This window comes from Podarcis bocagei, assembly GCF_964188305.1.
Source record: "Podarcis bocagei genome assembly, chromosome: 5".
Taxonomy (NCBI): Eukaryota; Metazoa; Chordata; class Lepidosauria; order Squamata; family Lacertidae; genus Podarcis; species Podarcis bocagei.
In genome coordinates, this window is record NC_138129.1 from 8,700,493 (window position 1) to 8,713,318 (window position 12,826).

The 12,826-nt window shown below is 47.9% G+C and overlaps 1 protein-coding gene across 5 annotated transcripts in view; it reads left to right on the plus strand.

Annotated features, from left to right (window-relative positions):
* KCNQ2 (potassium voltage-gated channel subfamily Q member 2) overlaps positions 1-12,826 on the plus strand; it is a 141,026-nt gene that overhangs the window by 38,009 nt on the left and 90,191 nt on the right. The gene's annotated exons all lie outside the window — the stretch shown is intronic.

Sequence of the window (12,826 nt, forward strand, 5' to 3'; positions counted from 1 at the left end):
CAGAGCAGCGCACGGAAACACCGTTTACCTTCCCGCCGGAGCGGTACCTATTTATCTACTTGCACTTTGACGTGCTTTCGAACTGCTAGGTTGGCAGGAGCAGGGACCGAGCAACGGGATCTCACCCCATTGTGGGGATTCGAACCACTGACCTTCTGGTTGGCAAGCCCTAGGCTCAGTGGTTTAACCCACAGCACCACCCACATCCCTTAGTAGCACCTTAGAGACCAACTACCGTATTTTTCGCCCCATAAGACGCACCGGCCCATAAGACGCACCTAGATTTTAGGGGGGGAAATAAAGGAAAAAAAATTTATTTCCCCCCCAGGTGCGCTGCGCTAATCCAGAAGCTTGGGGCAAGCTGAGGTCAGCGCGCCCCAAGCTTCTGCGTGCCGGCAAGCAGTCCGCTGCCGCCCCAAGCCTCCCGCACCCGGCAGGAGGTCCCGCTGGGTGCGCAAGGCTTGGGGCGGCAGCGGACTGCTTGCGCGCACCTAGAAGCTTGGGGCGTGCTGAGCTCAGCACGCCCCAAGCTTCTGCATGCCGGCAAGCAGTCCGCTGCCGCCCCAAGCCTCCCGCACCCGGCAGGAGGTCCCGCCGGGTGCGCGAGGCTTGGGGCGGCAGCGGACTGCTTGCGCGCACCGAGAAGCTTGGGGCGGGCTGAGCTCAGCTGGCCCCAAGCTTCTCGGTGCGCGCAAGCAGTCCGCTGCCGCCCCAAGCCTCGCGCACCCGGTGGGACCTCCTGCCGGGTGCGCGAGGCTTGCAGACACTCGCCCGAAGCAGGGGGAGCCCTCCAGAGGGCTCCCCGTGCTTCGGGCGACAGGCTGCCGCCCCAAGCCTCGCGCACCCGGTCGGACCTCCTGCCGGGCGCGCGAGGCTTGCAGGCATTCGCCCCATAAGACGCACCCCGATTTCCCCTTCATTTTTGGAGGGGAAAAAGTGCGTCTTATGGGGCGAAAAATACGGTAAGTTTGTTCTGGGTATGAGCTTTCATGTGCATGCACACTTCTTCAGATACACTGAAGCAGAAGTCCCCAGACCCTTATATATAGTGGGAGGGTGGAGTCTTTCTCAGAAGGGTAGTAGGAGATGGGTGATTGGCTCAATGGGTATGGTAAACCTGTTGACTACTCTTAACGACTGCAATTAGTCCTACAGGAAATAGCAAGGGATGGCATGCAGATGACCAAAATTAGCTTTAGCATGTGTAATGAGACAAGGATCCAATATCTCTATTCAGACCAGGTCTCTCCATAGTTTTCAGTTTAGTAATATGTTGTAATTCAGCAACTTCTCTTTCAAGTCTATTTCTGAAATTCTTTCGTAATAAGACAGCTGGCTTTGAGATCTTGTATTGAATGTCCTGGGAGATTGAAGTGTTCTCCTACTGGTTTCTCTGTCTTGTGATTCCAGCAATGTTGAACACAACCCATTGTGCAAATGTGGCCTTATTTACAGTACACCATGGGTGCTGTCACTAGGGGGTTTCTGGAAAAGGTAAGAAAAGTGGCTGCTACATCAGGCTGCTACATCTAGCCCAGCATTCTAGGCTGCATCAAGAGAAGTATAGTGTCCCGCTCAAGGGAAGTAGACTATTCTGACTTGGGCAGACCCCACCTGGAATACTGTGTCCCGTTCTGGCCTCCACAATTTAAGAAGGTTGAAAAGCTGGAACGTGTGCAGAGGGGGGCAACCAAGATGATCAAGGTTCTCTGATCAGAGATCTGTGGTTAGAGGACTGGAGTAAACATTTGAATTATTTGAAAAGCAATTGTAATAAAGAGATTACGCTAGTAGGACTGCAAGAAGTTCTGTATGGAGGACTTTGTGAAATATTGCAAGGATTATTAGTCAAGGACAATTAAAAGTAACAGAGAAATTAAGAAATGCAGAACAAGCGATAAAGGACGGACAATCTTCAGAGGTTGTTGACGGAAGTCTAAAATATTGTATAAGATAAGAAGTTATGTTAAATAATTGTTGGAACTTATATATGTGTGTGTGTGTGTGTGTGTGTGTGTGTGTGTGTATGTGTATGATCAAGGGTCTGGAAACCAAGCCTTATGAGGAATGGTTGAAGGAGCTGGGTGTGTTTAGCCTGGAAAAGAGGAGACTGAGAGGAGATGCGAGAGCCATCTTCAAATATCTCAAGGGCAGTCACATAGGGACCAAATAGTCCCTCTCAAAGTGCAAACAAGGGGCTCTTCAGAAAGATAATAGAATTCTATACTTGGAAGGGACCATGAGGGTCATCCAGTTCACCCCCCTGCAATGCAGAAATCCTTTGCCCAACGTGGGGCTCAAACCCACAACCCTGAGATCAAGTGTCTCCTGCTCTACCAACTGAGCTATCCCAGAGCTTCAGACGTTCCAAGTTTTGTGGAGTCTCTTGACTGTGGTTGTGCAGTGATCACCAGGAACTCATCATTCTAAGCCTTTGCTTTAGGTGTGTCTGAATGTGCATGATGGGCAATAGGAGAGGCAGCGATCTCTCTCTTCAGGATGTCGATACTCCAAGTTTGGACAATCTCTTAATCCCCACAACATTATGGTTCTGTGAAATGCAAGGCAGAGTTCCAGTTTGGCTCCTGGATGTAGACCCGGCACACAAATAAATAAATTAAAAATGCACCCAATTTCTGGACTTATAATCTATGCAAAGGATTTTTTAACGAGGTATTGATTATTCTACCCTGCCTATAAACGTCCAAAGTGCTGATAATGCCGGTTTGGGAGAATTAAGCTGGAGTTTTGCAAGCACCTTGTAAATGTCAGCTTCACCTTCTTTATTGCCTGCTCTGAATTGCATTCTCTGGGCCAAAAAATCCATGCTTGAATTTCTGCAGTGTGCAAGTAGCCGGCAGTCCAGTTGGTTTGAATATGACAGGAATCGTTTTCCTATTGACAGGACAGCTTTGGGGCGAGATGGTGGCCCATCCTGCAGGGAACACATGCCTTGGGACTTTCTCCCCCCCCCATTGTTTTTATTGATTTTCACATTTATCACATAAAAAACTGAAAAAAGAAAAACATTACAAAACACACAACAAAAAAACAACGCAAAGAAAAAAATATTACTTCAAATTCCTAATTTCATTACATTAATAACTGACTTCCTCAAATCCCCTCTGACTGAATTTCATCATATCCCCAGTTTAACAGTTCTCCAAATTCATATTTCTAATAATATTAACTTCTTTCATTTACTAACCTCTTCTCTTTTATTAACATTCAAATCCATAATAATTACTAACACATGTTCTTATTCTATGCCTTGGGACTTTCATGTCTCCCTCTGGTGTTTCTGTTGTGGAATGTTTGCAGATAGAAAGGCCATAGCTCAGTGGCAGATCACCAGAGTTCAATCCCTGCCATCTCCAGGTAGGCCTGGGAGTGACACCCTGCATAAAATCCTGGAGAGCTGCTGCCAGTCAGTGTAGGACATACTGAGCTTGATAGACCAATGATCCAACTCGGTTTGAGACAGCTTCCTATGTTTTTAATGTGCACTGCCTTCCATACAAACTTGAAGTTTCTCTTCTCCTTCTCCTCTTCCTCCTCCTCCTCCAGTTTACCGTATATTTCGCTTTATAGGACGCACTTTCCCCCCTCCAAAAATGAAGGGGAAATGTCTGTGCGTCCTATGGAGTGAATGCAGGCTCCTTGGCTTCAGCGATAGCAACGCAAAGCCTCCGAAGCGCAGAGGGAGAGCTCCCCCCGCGCTCCGGAGACTTTGCGTTGCTTTTGCTGAAGCCACCTGAAGCTCCCGGAGTGCAGGGAACTCCCACTGCGCTCTGGGGGCTTCAGGCAGCTATCCGCAAGCCTTTGGAGCGCAGCAGGAGTTCCCACCACGCTCCGAAGGCTTGCGGATGGCCGTCTGAAGCCTGGAGAGCAAGAGGGGTCGGTACACACCGATCCCTCTTGCTCTCCAGGCTTCGCTTCGCTGGAGAGGCGCTGCACAGTTTTCTCTCTCTGCGCAGCGCCCCTTCAGCAAAGCGGGAGGAGAAATGGAAGGGGCTCCGTTTCTCCTGCCGCTTCGCTGAAGGGGCGCTGAGCAGAGAGGGGGAGAAATTATTTCCCTGTTCTCCCCCTCCTATGGTCCGGTGCATCCTATAGAGCGAAAAATACGGTATATCCCACGCTTTCTCAGAAGATCCCAGTGTGGTGTACAACATTAAGAACAAATTACAGAGCATCAGTGATAAAAACATAATAACATAGCATAATGACAGACAGCCTAATAGGCAGAGATGGCGGAATTCTTATTCTCAGGGACCACTTTCCCCCACAGACAATGGTCTGGGAGATGAGAGTGCATTTTCTCAAACCAGTCTGAAGAAGTGTGCGAAAGCTCACGAAAGCTCATACCAATACCAAACTAAGTTGGTCTCAAAGGTGCTACTGGAAGGATTTTTTTTATTTTGTTTCTCAAACCAGTGCATTCAGGAGCAAATAGGCAATGCTGCTTTGGGAACCTGGGGTGGTAATTGTAGGTGGGTTCCCACGAGGCAAGACACAGTGATAACAGTAAGAACCTTTATTGAACTAACAGAGCCGGACAACACGGGCAAAGCAACTGCTTATATACATTTCTGAAGGCCTGGGCCACTCCCACTCCCAACGTGATTGGCTGTCTAAACTTCCAAGCTGCGAATCGTGACTTAGAGTTCAAGGGCCAATGGCAGAGGCCCAAATCCAGAAACGTTCTGTGATTGGATATCATGTATCGGTTCAGAACACAGGGGCTCAGAATCCTTAGCCCAGACTCAAAACTCATCCAAAACACAGGCCACATAACAGTAATAAACACACTTTTGTCTTTGAGCACTAACCTTGTAGTGATTTGTGTTGGTGTAAATTATACTGTGTTAAATTAAATTACCGTGGTTTTTTTAAAATAAAAAATATGCTTTTTATTAAGTTTTCATTTTAAATACACCAACAAACAAATATATCAAGTCTTTTTACATCTATCTTACTTTATGCTCCATAGAGCTGTTGACTTCCCTCCTTCCCTTCCGCAGGCTTTCTTATTCCACTCCTTAATTCACAGATCCATTAATAAAAGACTAAACCATGACATAAGAATTATCTCAGTCCTGCTAACGTCTTCAAATTTCTACAGTTCTCACTTATATAGGCCATAAATTTACTCCGTTCTTTTTGGTACTTTGTTTCCTCCTGACTGCGAATCCTATGTGTCAGTTTTGCTAATTCCGTGTACTCGACCAACTAAAAAAATTGCTGTGTTAAATTATATTGGGTTAAATTATACTGTGCTTGGAGCATGCCTGGATGTTCTGAGAGAAGGGTACCAGGGGCACTGGGTTACCATAGCAACACCAGAGAAGTCAAGGGCATGGACTTGCTGAGCCATCGACCCTCCCATTCAGGAAACATGGGGGACATGAGAGTGGTGTAATGGTTGCAGTGTTGGACTAGGACCCGGGAGAGCAGGGTTTGAATCCCCGCTCAGGCATGAAGCTCCCTGGGTGACCTTGGGCCAGTCGCCATCTCTTAGCCTAACCTACCTCACAGGGCTGTTGTGAAGGTGAAGTGGGAGGGCCATGTCCTTGAGCTCTTTCGAAGATGAAGGTGCTATATTAATGTAATAAATAAATAAGCCTATGTATAGAGGTGGGTATAATAGCCTCTAAGGCATTGCTTTCGTTAGATCATAGAATCATAGAATTGTAGAGTTGGAAGGGACCCCGAGGGGTCATCTAGTCCAACCCCTGCAATGCAGGAAGGCGCAGCTGTCCTGTATGGGGATCGAACCTGCAACCGTGGCTTTTTTCTTTTCTTTTTGCAATCTAGCAACAAGGCCTCCACAACTCGGCATAGCATTGCATACAAATATAGGCCCATCTATACGTAACTTGTACGTTAGCTATAAAATACGTTGACATTAAATTGTTCCTGGTGCTGCCTTGCAAAAAAGAAAGAAGAAGAAGACCTGCGGAAACAGTAGTCTGGCCCATCTGCAGAGCCATATCCTGAAAAGGAGCGTCTCCACCCCCATCGTTCTACCCGGACACTGAGGTCCAGCACCGAGGGCCTTCTGGCAGTTCCCTCACTGTGAGAAGCCAAGTTACAGGGAACCAGGCAGAGGGCCTTCTCGGTAGTGGCGCCTTCCCTGTGGAACACCCTCCCACCAGATGTCAAAGAGAACAACAACTACCAGGCTTTTAGAAGACATCTGAAGGCAGCCCTGTTTCGGGAAGCTTTTAATGTTTGATGTATTATAGTATTTTAATATTCTTTTGGAAGCCGCCCAGAGTGGCTGGGGAAGCCCAGCCAGATGGGCGGGGTATAAATAATAAATTATTATTATTATTATTAAAAGAAGAAACGAGTGCTTATATATTCCAATGTACAAAAGCTGTTCTGCCTGGTCACCTTGGGAATATATTTACTCGCCATAGGCGAGTGGCGTTTTATAAGCTTGCTCCAGTGTAGCCTCAGGTTACAAACGCTTCAGGTTACAAACTCCACTAACCTGGAAGAGTTACCTCGAGTTGAGAACTTTGCCCTAGGATGAGAACGGAAATCGTGCGCCAGCGGCGCAGTGGCAGCAAAAGGCCCCATTAGCGAAAGCACGCCTCTGGTTAAGAACAGTTTCAGGTTAAGAACGTACCTCCGGAACGAATTAATTTCATAACTAGAGGTACCACTGTAATGCAGAAAGGTGGTAGCGACTTCAGTGTAAAACTCCCTTGCCCCCAAATAAATGCTGCCAAATGCCATCGGCTTAAAGATCTTACCCTGCTCTGTGGTTTGCTAGGAAATGCATTGCTAATCTTTGAGAGCTTCTTCCTCTTTGGAGAATGAGAAATACAAATGGAACCGGCTCTTTTAATTATACTGCTTTCTATAGATGTTATAGTATATCTGATCTATTTATTGTCTATTAATATAAACCAGAGGGCTGCATACTGAAATATGTGCCTTGTTTAGATACACTGCCTGGTGCATTACTTTTCTTAATAACATCCTTTATGCCCTTTGCTGGTATACTCTGTTTCCTGGGCTGTTCGTTATTGTCTCTCCTTCTTTTTGCTCTGCTGTCAATTAAAGTAGCTTAAGCCAGGCTTCCTGCTTTGGTTCTAAATACTTTTCCTTTCTCCATCTGAAATTATATTTCCCCTCGTTGATATGATTGGAGGCGTATGATTTGATTTGGGCACCCCATTTTGTGCCAGTTCTCGTGGACAGGTTCAGGTGACAGTGCAAATTCTGGATTTTGCCGAGTTGATAGGATGTCCCCTTGTGATAAGGCAAAGAAAGGTAAAGGAACCCCTGGATGGTTAAGTCCAGTCAATGGTGACTATTGGGCTGCGGCACTCATCTTGCTTTCAGGCCGAGGGAGCTGGGGTTTGTCCACAGACAGCATTCCGGGTCATGTGGCTAGCATGACTAAACTGCTTCTGGCGCAACGGAACACCATGAAAGAAACCAGAGCGCTCGAAAACATCGTTTACCTTCCCGCCGCAGCGTTACCTATTTATCTACTTGCATTGGTGTGCTTTCGAACTGCTAGGTGGGCAGGAGCTGGGACAGAGCAACGGGAGCTCACCCCGTCACGGGGATTCGAACCGCCAACCTTCCAATCCGCAAGCCCTGAAATAGTTCTAAGGCAGATGCTATGTTGCTTGGATGAACAACTTCTTGAGAATCCTTTTTAAGCTGTTCTGAACTCCTTAGAGGACAGGAGTATTGCAATTATTTAAAATGCTGTCGAGTCTTGTAGCCTTTCGTTCATTTCCTTTTCCCTCCCCTTTCCCATCTTCTGTGTGTTCTTTCCCCCTTGCTTTCTGCTCCGGTTTTTTTCTTCGGCTGCTGAGTGCGTTTCTCAATCCCAAATAATTGCTTGCATGGATATCTAGGTCAGGAAGGGCTGGGTGACCCAAATTTATGTCTCCTCCTTGCATGAGTGCCTGGGTGGTGGTGCTCCTCTTTCCAGAGACACCTCTGCCTAATCCACTCCCATCCTCCAAACCTGGCACACAAGGGAGTTGGATTGCACAGTTAATGGTCCTTTAATTCATTTGCAGTGATCCCAGTTCTTGGCACCTGTCTGTCTTGAGAGACAATGGAGTGTGCCGGGGGGGGAGGAGTCAAACGGAGGGGTAGGTGCAAGTAAAACCGGTGTTAGTAGCACCAAAGTGACCTCCCTGGGGTGCAAGCCTTGACAGTGTATCTAAAGTATGGTTACCAGATTTTTTTCAAGGAATCTGGGAATACTTTTTTAAAAAAATTCATGCCTTATTATTTTAGGAAAGGGTTGCCCAGAGTTTTTGACCTTTTTGGGGGGGGGAACCCCAAAGTTGTCAGGCGTGCACCTTGACACAAGGCAGGTGAAGAAGCCCATCTACAAATACACAAACACCCTCCAAAAAAGAGGTTGTGTGGGGGGGGCAGAGATCGAGTAAAGGTCTCGCTGGTCTTGGGAAAACACGCATTAACACACAAACACAAGGCTCCGTCTCTCTCTCTCTGTCTCGCAACGCAGCAAAGCTCTTTTCTAGGCTTCTCCTCTTCTTCAGCGCCTTGCTCGCCCCCACCAACTTGGGTGCGCAGAGACCGCAGCAGAAGAGTGCTGGCGGCTCTTCACAATTTCGGGGCGAGCGTTGATCGAGGAGGTGAGCCAGAAAGAAGCTCTCTGGCTCATGCCTCGGTTTAAATAGCCACCCACCCACCACAGCCAGCGGGTTGGCTGGCTGAAACTTTGACGTGGTCAGGACCTCTGGTGCTGTTTGCTGCCATGGCACCCACCATGTTGCTTCACCGGAAGTCCCCAGGCATAAATCAGGGGACATTAATTAAAATCCGGGGACAGATTTTGTCCGGGGACAGATTGGTGAATCCGGGGACGTCTGGTAACCCTAGTTTAAAGGTCCTGGGCTGCCCAGATGACAAGACCCCCTCTCAGCCTTGCTGATGTGGTGCAAAGGAAAGCAGAGCAATGCATTTGTCACCAGCTTGGCTGCAGGAGTTGCTGGAAGGAGGCATACAAGGCACCATTCAACCATCTTAGGGACTCCATTCCGGATTTCTGCAGGCTTTAGTCCTTAGCCTTTTCTTCTCCCGAAGATATTTCACAAGGCAGAGGAGGTTTAGGAGCAGTTTTCCTTCTCCCAGATGGGCTCCCTTCCCAGGTTGTTGAGCCCCATCTACCCCTCACGTCCCTCTACAGCAGGGGCAGAAACTGCCTCCTTGACTATTTCATTGACCTTCTTGACCTTCCATTTCACATCATTGTCTACTTTACTGCCCTGGCTCTTTAGTGCCTATCAACTTCCTTTCCTCCCACCTCATGGCTTTCAAAATTAACCTTTATGTCATTGCAGTTTGTATGCTTTCCAATTCTAATTACACACATTACAAAATGGCTCAAAATTTAAATACAGTGGTACCTCGGGTTAAGAACTTAATTCGTTCCATAGGTCCGTACTTAACCTGAAACTGTCCTTAACCTGAAGAAGAAGAAGAGTTTGGATTTGATATCCCGCTTTATCACTACCCTAAGGAGTCTCAAAGCGGCTAACATTCTCCTTTCCCTTCCTCCCCCACAACAAACACTCTGTGAGGTGAGTGGGGCTGAGAGACTTCAGAGAAGTGTGACTAGCCCAAGGTCACCCAGCAGCTTCATGTGGAGGAGCGGGGACGTGAACCCGGTTCACCAGATTACGAGTCCACTGCTCTTAACCACTACACCACACTGGCTCTCCTTTAGCTAATGGGGCCTCCTGCTGCCACTGCGCCGCCGCTGCACAATTTCTGTTCTCATCCTGAAACAAAGTTCTTAACCCGAGGTACTATTTCTGGGTTAGCGGAGTCTGTAACCTGAAGCGTCTGTAATCTGAGGTACCACTGTAAATATAGAAAGGTAGAAAATTTCTCATCACAAGTCTTTAGACAAACCTGCTAGTGATGTTAATTGCTTACAAAAATCTTTCAAATATTGTATACATTTACTCCAGTCCTTTTGGAATCAGGGGCGTCTTACCCATAGAGGCTAGTGGTGTGGGGCACCAGGGCCCCAAGTTTGGAGGGCGCCATTGAAGAGGCGGAGGCTGGACGCGGCGCCTCCCGGCATTGGCTCGCCGCCCTCGTCCACCTCTGCCATGCCGCACCGAAGCACAACCCAGAGCCTCCGTCTGCCATGGCCACCGTGGCACAAAATAGCCAGCTGAGCCAGGAGGTGCTGCGTCCAGTCTCTGCCTCTTCCTCGCCGCCTCCAGCCCCACTGGCAGCGGCGTCCTCCCTAAAAAACTCTGGGAAATGGTGGCGGGGGGCGGGCACTGGAGGGAGCTTTGCACCACGGCGCCGGATATGCTTAAGATGGCCCTGTTTGGAATACTCGGTCATGCTGGTTTCTTGGTCCACTACCAGTTGGGTCAGGGGAGGCTGAGGCGGCCCCTGGGTCTAGTAACCCACCAACGTCTCCTGAGCTGCAGAGACTAAAGTCTGAGAGAAGGAGAGACCTGAGTACTCGCAGGAGGAGTGCTCACCTTCGGGAGAAACAGGGAGGTGAGTCGCCAGGGGATCAGGACCGGCCATTACCCCGACAAAGATAAAAGGCTGTCGGACCCTGCCCCAGGTTGCGGGAGCAACATTGCTGTATGCCAGATCCTGCACCTGTCCTTGCCTGGTTTCCTGCCTTGTGTCCTGCCTTGGCCCTGTTGGACTGACTCCTAGAAGAACCTTTGGGTTCCGGTCCGGTCCTCAACCGTGTTTCACAGGTTACCCCCGGGCCCAGCACACTCAATCTGCAGGAGCCTATCTTCGCATGCAGGGGAACTCTCCAACTCACTGAGCCATCGGCTACCCTCACCTGATTTAGCTGGCCAGTTGAAGCCGTTTCCTGGGGTGTGTTTGCTGTCGCATGCTTCTAGGAGCCACAGGCGAGAGCTGAGTGCAGGGTGAGGACCAAAGGTGGACAAACAACCCCAGGAGGTGCATGACGTGTCCCCTGCCAGAGGTACTACCCCATCCCTAACGCCCCATGTGCCCCAGAATGTAAGAAACCTGACATTCTATCCAGAATGTTGGAAAAAAGAAGAAAACACGACAGGAGGTGTGCCTTTGCTTTTAAAAAGAACATTCAGTGGTCGTCTTCTGTCTGCACACTTCCAGGAGGCTTGCAAACTTTTCAAGTCCTATCAGAGTTAAAATAATGTTCTCTGTGTTTGCACTGATGGCTACCTGTTGCCCTGCTGATGGCCTTTTCTGTAGGGAAAGGCAGCTGTCATTATCCTTCATCCAATTCTCCCCCCTTTTCATAGAAAGAAACCTAACCATTTTCTCGTAGAAAATGTCATGACACCAGCCAGATATACAGAGCCTTATAAATATTCAAAATTGAAATTGCGGCAGCGCATGGTTGAAGCCAGAGGGATGAATTATTTAATGCTTGTTACAAAATGTGAGGTTTTTCCATTTGTTACTAAGCAGGCTTGCTTTCTCAGGGCTGTGCTTCCATCTTTAGTAAATTAATTTAGGCCAGCTTGCTTGTTTGACCTGCTGTCCTTCCTGTCTGTTGATTTTTTCGACCTGCTTGTCAGGTCAGTTTCAGCAAACTCTGGATGGATTTCGTCTCAGCACAGCAGGCAAATTGTTTGAGATCTCCATGTGTCAGAAGATGGTATTAGACTTTCTTTCAAAGTATTTATGCTCTACTGTTCACCCAGAAAAACGTCCAGAATGGTTTATAAATAAACAGAAATAGGGAAGTCCCTGCCTTCAGGCTTAGAATATGAAAAGACATAGCACAAGAGGAAGCACTGATGGGGAGGGAAGAGGAAAACAAGGGAATTCAGACACAAAATTCTTGCCGCAAGATTCTTATAATAACCCACATGTATGGAAATGGGCTTCTCACAGTTCAAAAAATGGGCTGAGAAAAAAAAAAGGAGAGCTGTGGTCAGGGCTGTCTTAAGCATATCCGACGCAGTGGTGCAAAGCACCCTTCTGGCGCCCCCGCTTTCCCAGAGTTGTCGACCTTAGGGCTAGAGGAGGTGGGCAGCAGCAGCTGGAGGGCGGCTCCATCGGCGGGGAAGAGGCGGAGGCTGGACGTGGTGCCTTCTGGCTCAGCTGGCCGCTACGTGCCACGGTGTCCATGGCAGGCAGCAAACTGAGTGAGAGGGCTTCCAGCGAGTGAGTGAGGGCACGTGCGCTGCTCCCACAGAACGTTGGCTCAGTTTTTTCCCTTTTAGCCTTCTGGCGCCCCGCAGAATTTGGCACCTGCAGGCTAAAAGGGAAATAAAACCAAACCGATGCTCTGCGGGAGCAGCGCGCGCACTCTCATTCACTCAGCGCGTTCATTCGGTGTTCCCCGGACTCTTGCCTGGCGCCCCGCGCCACTAACCTCTATGGGTAAGATGGGCCTGGCCGTGGTGACCCAACTTTCCTTGAAAGTGACAGTAATACAGCTGAAAGTTGACTTTCATCTCCATCTTCACCGTGTCAGATTTATGAGTAGTTTTTAAAATGTTGTTCTGAACTCATCTGACGACACACACCCAGGGAATATTTTGGTTTTTTTTATAAGATATTTATTGAGATTTTTTAACATATTACAGTAAAAATGGAAAAAGAAAAAGAAAAATACAAAATAAAAACAGTTAAAAACACATTAATTTTCTGTTTCTTATTTTCCTTAAGCTTATTTCCCCGGACCTCCTCATACCTCCTTTTTTTGTATTCCACTTAGATTTATTAGTTCAGCAAATCCTTGCCATTAAGCTTTTACCCATTTATAAGCCTTTTTTCCTATTCTCTTAAAGCATTACAGCTAGAAACCACTTAATTTCTATCCAACATCATT